The following is a 14,723-nucleotide window of genomic DNA, read 5'->3' on the forward strand; positions in this document are numbered from 1 at the left end:
ATTTAAAATATATATTCCTTTCAGTTGCACTAAGCTCATGTTGGCTTTCTACTTAATCTTTTATGAAAAGCCTATGCATTCATACAATATCAATTTTTTTACATGGTAAAATAAACACTCTCTGAAAGTCAGTTGGACCAAAAAAAAAATGAAAGATTCAAGTTGATTTTACAAAACTTGAAGTAACTCAAAATATGTATCACTTTTGGTACCAGTGTCCAAATCATCTTTTACTATCTGCTTGCTACCAATGCAAGCTGTCAAGCGTTGTGAAACAGGACAAGTCCTTGTGAACTTCACTTCTCTCGATGAAGAAAGTACCTTCTTACATATCAGATTACATACTTCAAAGCACTATATGGTATGGTTTGATTTTTTTATATGAATTTTAAACATAAATGCATATTTACAATGTCATCTGGGAGCTGCTGAACTGGAAGCAAAGAATGAACATCAACATAGATTTAAAAAATTACTAATAATGAAAACATGAATACACAAATGGTATTTCATGACTAAGAAAATTCAGTGCTATAGTCACACATTTTATTTTAAGATATCTTTAGATACCATGGTGAAATATTGGATTGAGCTGTTATGCTTGTTTAGGGGACTGCTTTTTTCTCACTGACCTTATCCAGATCTTCATAGAATCATAGAATAGTTTCGGTTGGAAGGGACCTTAAAGATCATCTGGTTCCAAACCTCTGTCATGGCCAGAGACACTTCCACTAGGCCAGGCTGCTCAAAGCCCCATCCAAACTGACCTTGAACACTTCAAGGAATGGCTCATCCACAACTGCCCTGGGAAATCTGTTCCAACCCATTCCCACGCTCATAGGAAAGAATTTCTTCCTAATATGCAACTTAAACCTACTCTCTGTTAGTTTAAAGCCATTACTTCTTGTCCTATCACTATATGTGTCTGTAAAAAGTCTCTCCATTTTTCTCCTAGGCTCCCTTCAGCTGATGGAGGGTCCAACTAAGTCATCCCTAAACCTTGTCTTCTCATGAAATAATGCTGGGCAACATTTAATTTTACAATGGAAGTTTCTCATAGTTGAGTCTGCTAGCTCTTACAGGTTTTGCCAATAATGCAAAGGTTTATGCCTCCAGGAACTCTTGCTACATACTCAGCTAACAGGGGCTGTAACCTATTTCTTCTCATGGGTCAAAATGCTGATAGCCCTCCCTGGCAAACTGCCCTGTCACAGGCAACAGGACACATCATCCTTGGAGCACCTCCTGGACATACAGGGAGAGGAATGATGCAGGAGGCATGGCTAAGGGTGGTATCACATTTTTCGGTGTTGGGGAAGACCTGCTGTCTCAGTACTGCTACAGATTCAGGGCTCTACAGTTGCCAAAATATAAATGGATTAAAACAGTGATGTCTTGGGCTTCTGGGCTGAGAGACAGCTTTGAACTGCACTCCCAAATCATGCCCAAATACAATACTCACAGATCTAACTACAGTTCCTTTTCTTATGTTGAAAATTCACTAGCAGAACAAGAATCAGCATCTTCCTCTTTCCTGACATATCCAGAAAGTGCTGAAGGGTAGTTATAGGTGCTCAGTTTCAAAAAGACATAATTTAATTGGTTGCTCGTGGAATGTATTCAGTAGAAAAGAACCCACCCTGCCTCCATGTCACAAAACACACAGGGAGCCTGACCAAAGGCAGCAAAAAACACATCTCCTACCTTTCAGCATGAATCAACCGTATCATGGAGGATGGGAACTGATGCTGCTTTAGCAGCTAAAACTGAATCAGGTGGGTTGGCATATTTGCTGCATCCTAAAGATTCTCCAAGGCAACAGAAGAAACATCATCTGCACTGACAAAATTAATAGGATAACTTTTCTAGCAAAAGACATATAAGAGGAATTTTAGAGCCAGCAAACGAAAATGTTATTTAGGATATGCAAAGAATAAGGAAAAAAAATCAGCTTTGAAAACTCACAGTTTTTCTGTTTCAACTGATTTGATTAAGTTGGCATTTCCAGTGAGTACATCAACAGGATAAGCAAAGCTTAAAAATTGAGATACTACATTCATATTGATTGAGCAGTGAAAATAACCTGTCTACTATAAGAAGGAGAAAGAAGGGATTTTACTTCCATCATACAGACAAATGCTGCTATTTATAGCTGTAGGTCTTTGTTTCATAGCAGTAATGTAGTAAAGTGTGTTGTGCACTTTTTTGCACCTTAAATCCTGAGATTAACTCAATTGGTTAGAGAATGGTGCCAATAACACCAAGACTGCAGGTTCAATCCTTGTGTGGACTATTCACTCAAGAGCAGGATGCAGTTATCCTTCTGGGTCCCTTCCAACTCAAAATATTCTGTGAACAAAAAATTTACTTCTTTGTTGATTAAACTCTTCTTCCTGGCCTCATGTAATGCAGAGTGATACTGCTACAAGGTTTTAGGATACTGGTAGCCAGGAAGCTCCTTATATATCACAAGTCTCCAGCCCTTGTTCTTGTGGGTGACCTTAACCTGTCAGATATCTGCTGGGAGCTTAATACTGCAGAGAAGAGGCAGTCAAGGAGGTTCCTGGAGTGCCTAGAGGACAATTTCCTTAATTAACTGGTAAATGAGCCTACCAGGGGTAAGGCCCCGCTAGATCTACTGTTTACAAACAGAGAGGGGCTGGTAGATGATGTAGTGGTTGGAGGCTGCCTGGGGCACAGCGACCATGAAATAATAGAATTTTAGTCCTCAGGGATGTAAGGAGAGCCACCATTAAAACTTCTACTCTGGACTTCCAGAGGGCAGATTTTGGCCTATTCAAAGAACTGATTCAGAGCATATCCTGGGAAAAAACCCTTAAAGGCAAGGGGGTCTAGGAGGATTGGACATGTTTTAAGAAGGAAATTTTGAGTGCACAGCAACAGACTATACAGTGTGCTGAAAGGCCAGCCGGAGGGGAAGACGGCCAGCTTGGTTAAATAGGGAGATTCTGAAAGAAATCAGGGATAAAAAGAAAGTTTACAGACTACAGAAAAAAGGGCTGGCTACTTATGAAAATTTACAGATAGAGCTATGTCATGCAGGAAAAAAATTAGGGAAAGAAAAGTGGAATTTGAAGAAAATTTGGCCAATTCAGTTAGGGATAACAAAAAGTCCTTTTATAAATACATTAATAACAAAAGGAGGGGCAAGGAAAACCTCCATTCTCTGTTCGACTTGGAGAGAAATATAGTTAAGGAAGATGAGGTACTTAACACCTACTTTGCCTCAGTTTTCACCAGTAAGACAGGTGGCCCTCAAGACAACTGGCCTCTGGAGCTGGTGGACAGAGAGAGGGAGCTGAATAGCCCTCCTGTATTCCAGGAGGATATATTAGTGACTTACTGAGCCAGCTGGATCCTAACAAGTCTATGGGACCAGACAGGATCCATTCCAGGGTGATGAAGGAGCTGGCAGAAGAGCTTGCCAAACCACTCTCCATCATCTTCCAACAGTCCTGGCTCTCTGGGGAGGTCCCAGATGATTGGAAGTTGGCCAATGTCACCCCAATCCACAAAAAGGGCTGCAAGCAGGACCCTGGCAACTACAGGCCTGTCAGCCTGACCTCCATGCCTGGCAGGCTTACGGAGCAGTTCATCCTGAGTGCAATCCCACAGCACCTTCAGGGTGGACAAGGAATTAGATCCAGCCAGCATGGGTTTAGGAGGGGCAGGTCCTGTCTGACCAACCTGATCTCTTTCTACGATCAGGTGACCCACCTGGTGGATGAGGGGAAGCCTGTGGATGTGGTCTATCTGGACTTCAGCAAGGCCTTTGACACTGTCTCCCATAATATACTCCTGGAAAAGCTGGTAGCCCATGGCTTGGACAAGTGTACCCTCTCCTGGATTAGGAGCTGGCTGGAGGGTCGGGCCCAGAGAGTGCTGGTGAACGGAGCTGCATCCAGCTGGCGGCCGGTCACCAGTGGTGTTCCCCAGGGGTCTGTGTTGGGTCCAGTCCTGTTTAACATCTTTATTGATGATTTAGATGAGGGGATTGAGTCCATCATCAACAAATTTGCTGATGACACCAAGTTGGGAGGGAGTGTTGAACTGCTGGAAGGCAGGAGGGCTCTGCAGAGGGATGTGGATAGACTTGAGAGATGGGCTGATTCCAATGGGATGAAGTTCAATAAGGCCAAGTGCCGGGTCCTGCACTTTGACCACAACAACCCCCTGCAGCGCTACAGGCTCAGCACAGAGCGGCTGGAAAGCAGCTAGGCAGAAAGGGACCTGGGGGTACTAATTGACAAGAAGCTCAACATGAGCCAACAGTGTGCCCAGGGGGCAAGGAATGCCAATGGGATCCTGTCCTGTATCAAAAATAGTATGGCCAGCAGGACCAGGGAAGTGATCCTTCCCCTGTACTCTGCGTTGGTGAGGCCACACCTTGAGTACTGTGTTCAGTTCTGGGCCCCTCAGTTCAGGAAAGATATTGAGGGGCTGGAACGAGTCCAGAGAAGAGCAACAAGGCTGGTGAAGGGACTGGAGCATAAGTCCTATGCGGAGAGGCTGAGGGAGCTGGGGTTGTTTAGCCTGGAGAAGAGGAGGCTCAGAGGTGACCTCATCACTGTCTAGAACTACCTGAAGGGAAGTTCTGACCAGGTGGGGGCTGGTCTCTTCTCCCAGGCACTCAGCAATAGGACAAGGGGGCATGGGCTTAAGCTCTGCCAGGGGAAATTTAAGTTGGATATCAGAAAAGAATTCTTTCCAGAGAGAGTAATCAGGCATTGGAGTGGGCTAACCAGAGAGGTGGTGGATTCACCATCCCTAGAGATTTTTAAACACAAATTGGACATGGTGGTGAGTGCCATGATCTAGTAAATGGACTAGAGTTGGATCAAGGGTTGGACTCGATGATCTTGGAGATCTTTTCCAACCCAGTCGATTCTATGATTCTATGATTCTAAATGTATTACAAGGACTAAAAAACTATTATGAAAATCTTAGGAAGGCTAACAGTGAAATTGGAGGAGCAGGGAAGGAGATAGATCCTACTGCAGAAGTAGATCCTTTTGCTCTTCTGCTGGACAGTCTGAAGATTGTGGTAGCCATGTCTCCACTCCCAAAAACTTGCTCCTAAATTCAGGTCAAGCGACAGAAGTAAGGTAGAGCAGGAATGGCTATAACTGCTATCACAAGAAACAACGAGAAAACTCCTTAAAAACTGAATGGACTTAGAGAAATTTTTTTAAGGAGCAAAGAACTTTTTGCCAGACTCTTGCAGAAATCTTAATATATGCTGGGTACTACAGTTGCTTACTATTATAGAACTAATGTGGTATCTGGAACACTGAACATTGCTAGCAGAAGCATAAAATACCTCTTGAAGATTTGGACAAAAGGGGATCAGAGTACCTCTGACTTCTTCTATCACTCCCTTGTGAGGATTTTTCAGTTGCTTGATCAGCAATTGCACAACATGGATTAATTTATCAAGTGTTCATATTAAAAAAAAACTAACCGAAACCAAACAGACAACCCCCCCCTCCTACCATATCACCCTACAGTTGCAAAGAAGAATGCATTGTTTATAATAAAATAAGGGGAAAAAAATTCGTGGAAGAAACAGAATTTGATTCTCAATGTTTTTATACTGTAAGTTTGAAAGCAGACTGCCTCTTTGCTGCCCACCATAATTCTGTGGAATGGATAGTGAAATGCATAGAAGGGAATTCCAAATAAAAATAAAGCAGAGTTGCTACTGATTTTTAAGTAGGAAAACTTCATCTTTAGTTTAAGGGAACTGCAAACACTATTTTTCCACTGGATTAAGTCTGCTTCTGGCAATTAATTGGTTTAATATAGTAGGCTATTTGCTGTTATTGTGTTTGCAAATTACATGGCTCATCCTCATTTGTAGGAAATACTTTGATACATGAACCTATATTCTTCTCTTGATACGTCTGCATGTGCAGATGAAAAGCCTGTGGAAAATGTCCTGACTTTTGAAGAAAGTTCATTCTAAAAATAAGAAGTTTAACTTTCCTAAATACAAATTATTCAAGCAAACTGAGGTTTTTACATCTCGTCTGTTATTCGTGTATATTAGTTATTTAGTCGTTATAGCCAAAGCAGTGGAGATAAGCTTGTTATACACATATCACAGCAGAGAGTCCATGCATTATTTCCTAAAGAGTGACAAAAAGTGTCTACAATGTGCAAACATATTGTATGCACTTTTTTTGCACCTCTACAGATGAACTGTGTGGAATCAGAATTTTTTTTAAAAAAGATTAAAAAAATCACTGATCTAAACCTGTGGATTGATGATCATGAGGGATAACTATCTCCAAAATAACAGACTCTGTAATGAAGTACAATCCAATAACAGCAGGAAGCAAAACTTTGTTGAGGTTGGCTCAAGATCATAAAAGATTCACTCTCAGTATCAGTCTCTGCATCTAATACAACAGGATGCATGCCTTCAGCCTTGTTTTTTTTTTTCCATGACTATGTGGGAATATATGAAAGAACAATACTTAATAAAGAGCAGGAGCTATTTTGCTGCTGCACATACTGCTCCACATGTGAGAGAATAGCATAAATATCAGTTAAAAGAATGACAAATGTCAGCTACAATCTTTCCAGTTACTTTTCAATCTATGTGATAAACCTGATCAAAAGTAGACAGAGCAAGACAGAATGCATATTTATATATTTATATACACTCTCCATTCATGCTTGTCTGGAAAATCATGGGTAAGAAGAAACCAAGTTGAGATGTAAGTGATACAACTTAGGAGAGTAGGATTCAGCGAAAGAAACAATCAGCTAAGATACATTTGCATTTTCTTTGTCACAAACAAAGATGATAAACGTCTGCTAATCTACCTTCAGAGCAGTGATTTGTCACAACAGACTTTGGCAACTGCACAGTGTGACAGCTGGAATGAAAACACCTCTGTGAGGCATTCACCAACCTCTGGCTTCAGATAGAAGTTTTTGTTTATTTGCAGATTCACTAGCCAAAGGGGCTTGAATGCAAAAGCATACAAGAAATAGAGATAATTAGGAAAAAACCCAAACCCTGCAGATTACTAAGTGCACAAGGTAGGATGATGTTCTGAAATATGTTGTGTTCTCTTTCAAACTTGGGCAATGTCCAGTCTGAAAATAAAGACAGTGTCTGTGGAAGATGACATTTGCAACTTGTCACCATGTTATTTGCAATTTGTTAAAAACTGGTAGAGCTCAAAACACAGATTCAGAGATTTGGAAACAGCCCATCACCCCTTGTCCTTCTATTCTATTGCATCTACTCTTCTCTCTTTCTATTAACAGTTCACTACCAGAAGTCTCACTGAAAAAGATATCTGTTATTTTCCTTTCAGAACTGCCATTAGACAGGCAAAGTACCTAAGGGTGAGTAGGCAGACTGACCAGTTCTCCTTGAGAATTGCTGGATACAACTCTAGAAAACTGCAGTACACTATAGATTAAGCTTTGCTGGTCATCCCATCCATGTTTAAGTACAAGTGTTTCTTTGGACTATGGATACAAAAGAAGCTGTCCTGCAGGTACACAAGGGTCCTGTATGCTGTTAATAGCAAGAGAGTTCTTATAAAAAATATTTACCTGATTATTGACTGAACTCTACAATACTATCAGTTCTGATGAAAGCTGAACTGATGAGTAAATAATTCATTCCTTAAATTTACCCAACACTATTAAAAAAATATGCTCTAACATGATGTCAAATTCAAGCATATAATTGCAAAGAATTTACTAAATATGTCAGACAAATTGCTTTCATTGCTGTCAGTATTGGTAATCACAAAATCACTCTTTTGTAGATCTTCTTTTTCATTCCTTTTTCAAGTTTTTAATTGGTATAGAGATACCATGGTTGGCATCTGTTATAGATCATCCAACTAGGAAGAAAAGGCAGGTGAAATAGCCCATAAGCATCTGGGAGAAGTCTCACAATCACTAGCCATCGGTCATGTGGAAGACTTCAACTTACCAGATGTCTGCTGGAAAAGCAACACAGCAAAGCGGAAACAAACCAGGAGATATGTGGAAGATAATGTCCTGACCCAGCTGGACAAGATTCCAGCAAGGGAGGACACCCTGCTGGATATGTAGTTTGTGAAGAGGTAAGGACTGCTGGGTAGTGTGATAAGATGGTTGGACACCACCTGGGGCAAAGTGATCACAAAATGGCAGAGTTTTTGATTCTCAGAGAATTAAGGAGGAGCATCAAGGAGAACTGGTACCTTGGGCTCCTGATAGGCAGGCTGGCCTGTTTATAATTGGTTGAGAGACCTCACTGAGAGGCAGTCATGGTGGACAAACGAGTTCAAGAACACTGGACATTCTTCAAGAAAAAAAATCCTAAAGTTGCAGAAGCAAGTTGATCCCATTTGCTGAAAGTTAGCTAGCAGGAAAGACCAGACTGATGGAGAGAGAGTTGAACTTCGGAAAAAATCCAAGAGTTTATGACCTTTGAAAGAACAGACAGGCCACTCAGGAGGACTACAAGGATGTCATGATATTATGAAGGGAGAAAATCAGAAGGGCTGAAGCCTAACTGGAACTTAATATACCTAGTGTGTAATGTACTAGGTACAAGGAGGGAGAATGAAGTGCTCACCAAGCCACTTTCCATGATTTATTGTCAGTCCTGGCTAATTGGGGAAGTCCCAGTTGACTGGAGGTTGGGAAGAAGTGATACTCATCTACAAGGAGGGCCAGGAGGAGGATCTGGGGAACTACAGGCCTGAACTCAGAGCTGGGAAAGGTCATGGAGCAGATCATCCTGAGTGCCATGACACAGCACATATAGGACAACAACAGGATCACGCCCAGCCAACTGGGCCCAGCCAACTGGGCCTGATTTACAAAAGGCAGATCCTGCTTGACCAACATGATCTCTGTCAATGTCAGGGTGACTAACTTAGGGGATGAGGCAAAGACTGCAGATGCTGTGTAACTGGACTTTAGCAAAGCCTTTGACACTGTTTGCCATAGCATTCTCCCAGAGTAACCAACTGCTCAAGGCTTGGACAGGTACATTCTTCTCTTGGTTAAAAACTTTCTGAATGGCTGGGCCCAGAGTGTGGTCGTGAATGGATTGACACACAGCTGGCACCAGTGGGGTTCCCCAGGGCTCAGTTTGGGGCCAGCCCTGTTTAATATCTTCATCAGTGATTTGGGTGAGGGAATCGAGTGCAGCCTCAGTTGATCTGTGGTTGACACCATGCTGGGGAGGAGTGGAACATGGTGGAGGTTAAGAAGGTTCAGAAGAGGGATCTGGACAGGCTGGATTGATGGGCTGAGGCCAATAGTAAGAGGTTCAACAAAGCCAAGTGCTGGGTCCTGCCCTTGGGTCACAACAACCTCAGACAGTGCTACAGGCTGAAGGAAGAGAGGCTGGAAAGCTGCCACTGGGAAGGGACTTGGGGTATTGTTTGGACATGACCAGTAGTATGCTCAGGTGGCCAAGGACACCACCAGCATCCTGGCTGGGATCATAAATAGTGTAACCAGCAGGTTAAGGGTAGTGATTTTCCCCTGTACTTGGCACTAGTGAGGCCTCACCTCAAGTGCTGTGCTCGGTTTTGGGGCCCTCACTAGAAGGACATGAAAGTGCTGCAGCATATCTAGAGAAGGCAACAAAGTTGGCAAAGCATCTGGAGCACAATTCTTATAAGGAGTGCCTGAAGGAACTGGCGACATCTACGCTGGAGAAAATAAGGCTCAGGGTGGGACTTTATTGCTCCCTACAACTATCTGAACTCCCTGAGGTTGTAGATGGGTGGGGGTCAGCCTCTCCTTTTCCAAGTAACAATAGGATAGAGAAACAGATTTAAGTTGTGCCAGGGGAAATTTAGATTGTATAAAAAGAAAAATTTCTTCATGGAAACATTTGCAAAACATTTAAACAGGCTGCCCAGCGAACTGTGGAGTCTCCATCCCTGGAGAGATTTAAAAGATATGTAGGTAGGATGATAGACCAAGTCAAGACCAGGATGACCATCCTGATTGGTTACGGGAAACACCTCAGCACCTGGAGTAGGCATTCCCATAAACCCATTGTCAGATGATAATGGGTTATACGAGAAGGGACAAAAAGATCCCAGTGGCTTCTTGAAAGTCCTCATCAAAATGAGACTTTCCAGCAACAGCCTCATGGGATTAATGAAGAATGGAGTATTACAGAAATAGCATGGCCTTTCTTCACAACATCCTATGGGACCACAGGGAGCCAAACCTTAGGCCTATGTCATCTAACTATCCCAAAAATTATTATTGACTATAGTCACTCAAACTACCTAAGAAAAAAAGGTATAAGAGACTGGACATGAGCAAAACTGGGGGAGAAGTTCCATCATCTCTGTGGGGTAACCAATGAGCTGCCCTGTCTCCTCCCACTCCATTGAACATTGTAGGGGTGAGAAACCATTTACGCTGCTTTTCTATGCATTATACCTTATAGATTACTGGTTTTCATCTTTACCACACAGATACTTTTTTTAGTAATTTAACTTTGCTACTGTTCTAGTTGAGCAGGAGGGACCAGCTAACCCTGTGTGGGGGTGATCAAAGCTGTGTATTCTACCCCCTCTATTCATTCCCAAGGACAATGGGCCATTAGCAGCAGCTGCCCAGGGAGTCATTATCACCTTCACACTCAGCCTGGGGGGGCGGAGCTGCTAATGGGCCATCAACAGTTCAACACCCCCTGGCTCCCAGAGTTAATCACCCATTGTGTGAGTCCCTGCCCAGGGGGAGGGACTGGGTGCTCCCTGAGGGTACATAAGAGGTAGGTAAGAAGACTTTGGTAACTTCTCGGCAGATCCAGAGGAGCAGCAGGACCTTGACAGGAGGAGATCACCGCTCTCGCCCAGATCACAGCCCTTGCCTGCACCAACAGGTTTTTCATTTCCTTTTGCTCTGGACTTGGGGGAGCCACAGAGGTCTCAGCACAAGGGCAAACAAACCCCCTTGGGTTTGTGCCCCAGGACACTGGGTTATACTGCTGGGTTTTTGTGAGTTGAAAGCGATTTCCCTTTTTGTGTCAGTGTTTCTATTGTAATATTATTATTAAATTTTAGGTCTGACATATAATCTCTCTCATGGTCAGTTCATTTCCACTGCTGGTTCGCCTTTAAACCAGCACAGCTACTTTGATACTAATTTTACCCTACCATATACCTTGCAACTTACTAGGTATGTATCTTACTTTATACTTTTTTTTTTAATTATCCCACACTACTTTATTGCTGACTCATTGTTCATGGTTTGCTTTCACATTTGTGGTTCCTTATCTTGGTGAGTTAAAATGTGTGTTAGTGTGAGGCAGCTATATTCTTTTTTGATTTGTGTTAACCAGTGTGTTTAGATTTTGTTCTAGTCTTTGTAAATTGATCTGTCTTGAAGGGAGGGTTGCTTGAGTTTTGTATTGAGGCTTAGGTAGTTGTGCTGTTTTGTGGAGTGTGCTTCTGGATTTGGGGTTTTTATTATTAGTTAAATTTAGTTAAGCATTATCACTAGCAACGCAAACCCTACAGTAGTTGTCATATACTTGTATGTTATTTTGTGAACTAGGCAGTTAAATGCCTCCCTGACATCCGATCCCATCAGATCTCTGAAGCTAAGCAGGGTCAGCCCCACATTAGTACTTGGATGGGAGACCTCCTGGGAAATGCCTGGTGCTGTAGGTTCTAGTCCTGAGGACTACACTGGCACTGTCCAAGCTTGCTCGGCCATGGCAGATGAACCTCAGGACTGAAATGGTGGGGCCAGTTCTGCGCATGCTGAGCCTCACCTAAAATCCACTGTGCAGGCTGGAAGGACACACCCACGTGTGGACAGCCCTTCCCAAATCTTCGTTCGCGAAGCTGAGCCACACACACACATTTTGTGAACTATTAGAGTTAGTCCTGGTTTGTGTCTGATCCTGGCAGACTCATAACTTGTAGGAGAACTTTAGAGAAGGTTACCCCTTCCTGTTATGTGCTGCCCCATATCAGAGTATCAAAAGTCCCATCCATCACAGTCAATCTGTCTAACAAAGGGTTTCTTTAGGTGAGACGCGGACAGACTGTTTGGGCCTTTAAGAGGCTTTGATATTCTGTGGACAGTTATAGCCTATAAAAAAACATATTAATACAGCTGGGAAAAGAAATCTTTGTATGTCTGCCCCTTTTCATGTGACAGTAGGCGAGGAGCTTAGGAACAAGTGGTAGACTTGGCAGTGTTACCTTGATGGCTGGTCTCAGTGATTTTAAAGATCCTTTTCAACATGAATGATTCTATGACCCTATAATTTTTCTTTTGATTTTTTTCTGTCATGTAGTCTCTGTACATTATTTATGTAATTCACTTATCTAGTCTTTCTCTTCCTTTTGTATAATTTTCATTTCCTCATAAGAAACTGACCTGTTCTCTTAACAGTAAAGGGAAGAACACTTCTTGCCTGGCTATCCAAGGTTTAGATTAGTCAACTTTTACCCACATCTGAAGCTGCAAAGGATGAATCAAAAGCTCTTTGGAAAACTCAGACCTTGCCAACTGCTTCCTTGGCTTCACTGAGAAGCATATATCCCTTTTGGCATAGGCTATCAGCTTTGAAGATAGTCACCTGTAGAGGTATTTATTAGCTTGCAGTGTAAGAACACTGATAAGCCCTGGGTGGGAGACAGCTGGATGCTGCAGAGGAATTAGAGGCAGAAAGATTATGATCTCTTGAGGGTGAGAGAACACAAAGTGCTTTCATGAAAAAGAAGTGGAATAAGTACATATGAAGAGGTAAAAAATAAATGCAACATGATACTAAGTACTAAAGACACACAAAGGCAGGCTCTAGGTCTAGATCTAAGTCCCTAAAGGCAACTGCTTGTGTAGGATAACTATCTTGCGCTGTGTCCACATGGTCTATATCTCTGTTGGAACATTTCTACATTGTTATATATATGGACTACTTGCACACCCTTCCTGTCTTGGCCTTCAAGAAGTGGTTATACAACTCAAAGAGTTTCTTACTACTACACATAACACACAAAATGGATGGTAAAAGCATATGGAGACTTGCAGACAATCACCTCAAAACTACAAGTTACAAGAAACTACATCCGCAGTTTATGATTTTTCCTAACTTTTGATTCCCCCTAAAGGGTGAAGAATTTGAGAAAATATCTGAATTACGAATTTAGTGCTACTACAGTGACACCAGTACTATGTGCTAGTTTCCAATAATGTGAAGGAGTACTGCAGGAAGATTTGGAAATATTGTCTGAGGAAGGATGAGGAAAGCTGTTTGAAGGTCAGTCTGGGAATTCTGCAAATTGAAAGTAATCTCTGTAGTCTAAGAATAATGTGTAGTTTTAAAATAAGAAACATTTATTTAGCACTTTTTTCTTTGCCCATGCAAAAGAGTAAGTTTCTTCTAGAAGCAAACAACTGAGGTTTTCTGCAAAATTTCAGGCCTTAGTTCATCTCAGGATATTTATTGAAGCTAGCTTTTTACTGCATGGAAACTATGATTACTTTTAGAAATTAACAGTTGAGCTGCATAAGCATGATATGTTTTCCCAAATTTTATAATCTCTGGTTATTTCAAAGCAACCAAAACTTGCTGGGGATAAAATAAGACTATCTATAAGTATCAAAAATAATAAACTAATATCTTAGATTTTTTTATATTTGATAAAACTCTGTAGCTGAAAATTATATTTCATAGTGGCAGTGTTCAACAAACAACTCCAGTTCCATTTAACAGCAATGCTGTGAGTCATGTTCTATATCAGAGAAACATTTCTTTGACAATTTCAGACACACATAACAAGATGCTTTTCCATGATAAATCTTTGCACCTTCACTCAATGGCTAATGATGAATAACAGCTCACACTTTCACACCTAAGTGTCTTTACTTTTTAGGAAACCATGTCTAAAGCCCTCTGCCCGACTCTCATCAGACTTTTGGATTCAATTTCCTTTGTGATTTTGGATTAATCAATGGAAGAATCATGGTTATGATATTATTTTCTGTAAAAGGAAATGATTTTGCAGACTTTTCAACATTTCTTCATTTTTTCATCTAGCTTAAGTTCACCTTTTAGACTTTCATACGTATCAATGCCCTTTACATAGCAATATCTTAATATTAATTATACTGCTTTGTATTTACTAGTTTTAGGTTTTTTTCAGATGAAAGATAAAATTTAAAAATAAAACATGTAAAGGCGTATTTTTTTCATTGAGAAGTTTACTTCTGTGAACACATTTTTACTACAAAGAGGATATAAGATACTAATTTATAGTATTTTTAAATAAATGAAATCTTCTATCAGATACAGGTTTTATTTTTAATGGTTCTTACCCTTTTTTTTATTGTCTAGAAGATAACAGACCAGTTTAAATTTCTATATACCTAAATGGTTTTGTATAATTTGAATACTTAATATTTTATTGATTTTTAATTTAATGAAATTTTCCAGATAACTCTCCATCCCTTTAGAAAACTGTTCTCCAATCTGAGTAATACTATTTTGCCTTTAAAACATAACATTCAGTTCTTTGCCTAAAATTATTCCAATTTCATATTTGAACTCTTTGATTCAGACAAAATTCCTGGAGCAAAGATTCCTTCCTTGATAACAAAGGTACAGTGGTACATCATTAAGAAAATGAAGACCAGGGAAAATGTGTGCCTCAGTCTTCATCATTGTGTGCTCCAGCCAGACATAGCAATCGCAG

General features: G+C 41.1%; 1 protein-coding gene across 2 annotated transcripts in view; it reads right to left on the reverse strand.

Annotated features, from left to right (window-relative positions):
• SV2C (synaptic vesicle glycoprotein 2C) overlaps window positions 1-14,723 on the reverse strand; it is a 131,401-nt gene that overhangs the window by 65,493 nt on the left and 51,185 nt on the right. The gene's annotated exons all lie outside the window — the stretch shown is intronic.

Source organism: Pithys albifrons, chromosome Z (genome assembly GCF_047495875.1).
Source record: "Pithys albifrons albifrons isolate INPA30051 chromosome Z, PitAlb_v1, whole genome shotgun sequence".
In the NCBI taxonomy this organism is placed as follows: Eukaryota; Metazoa; Chordata; class Aves; order Passeriformes; family Thamnophilidae; genus Pithys; species Pithys albifrons.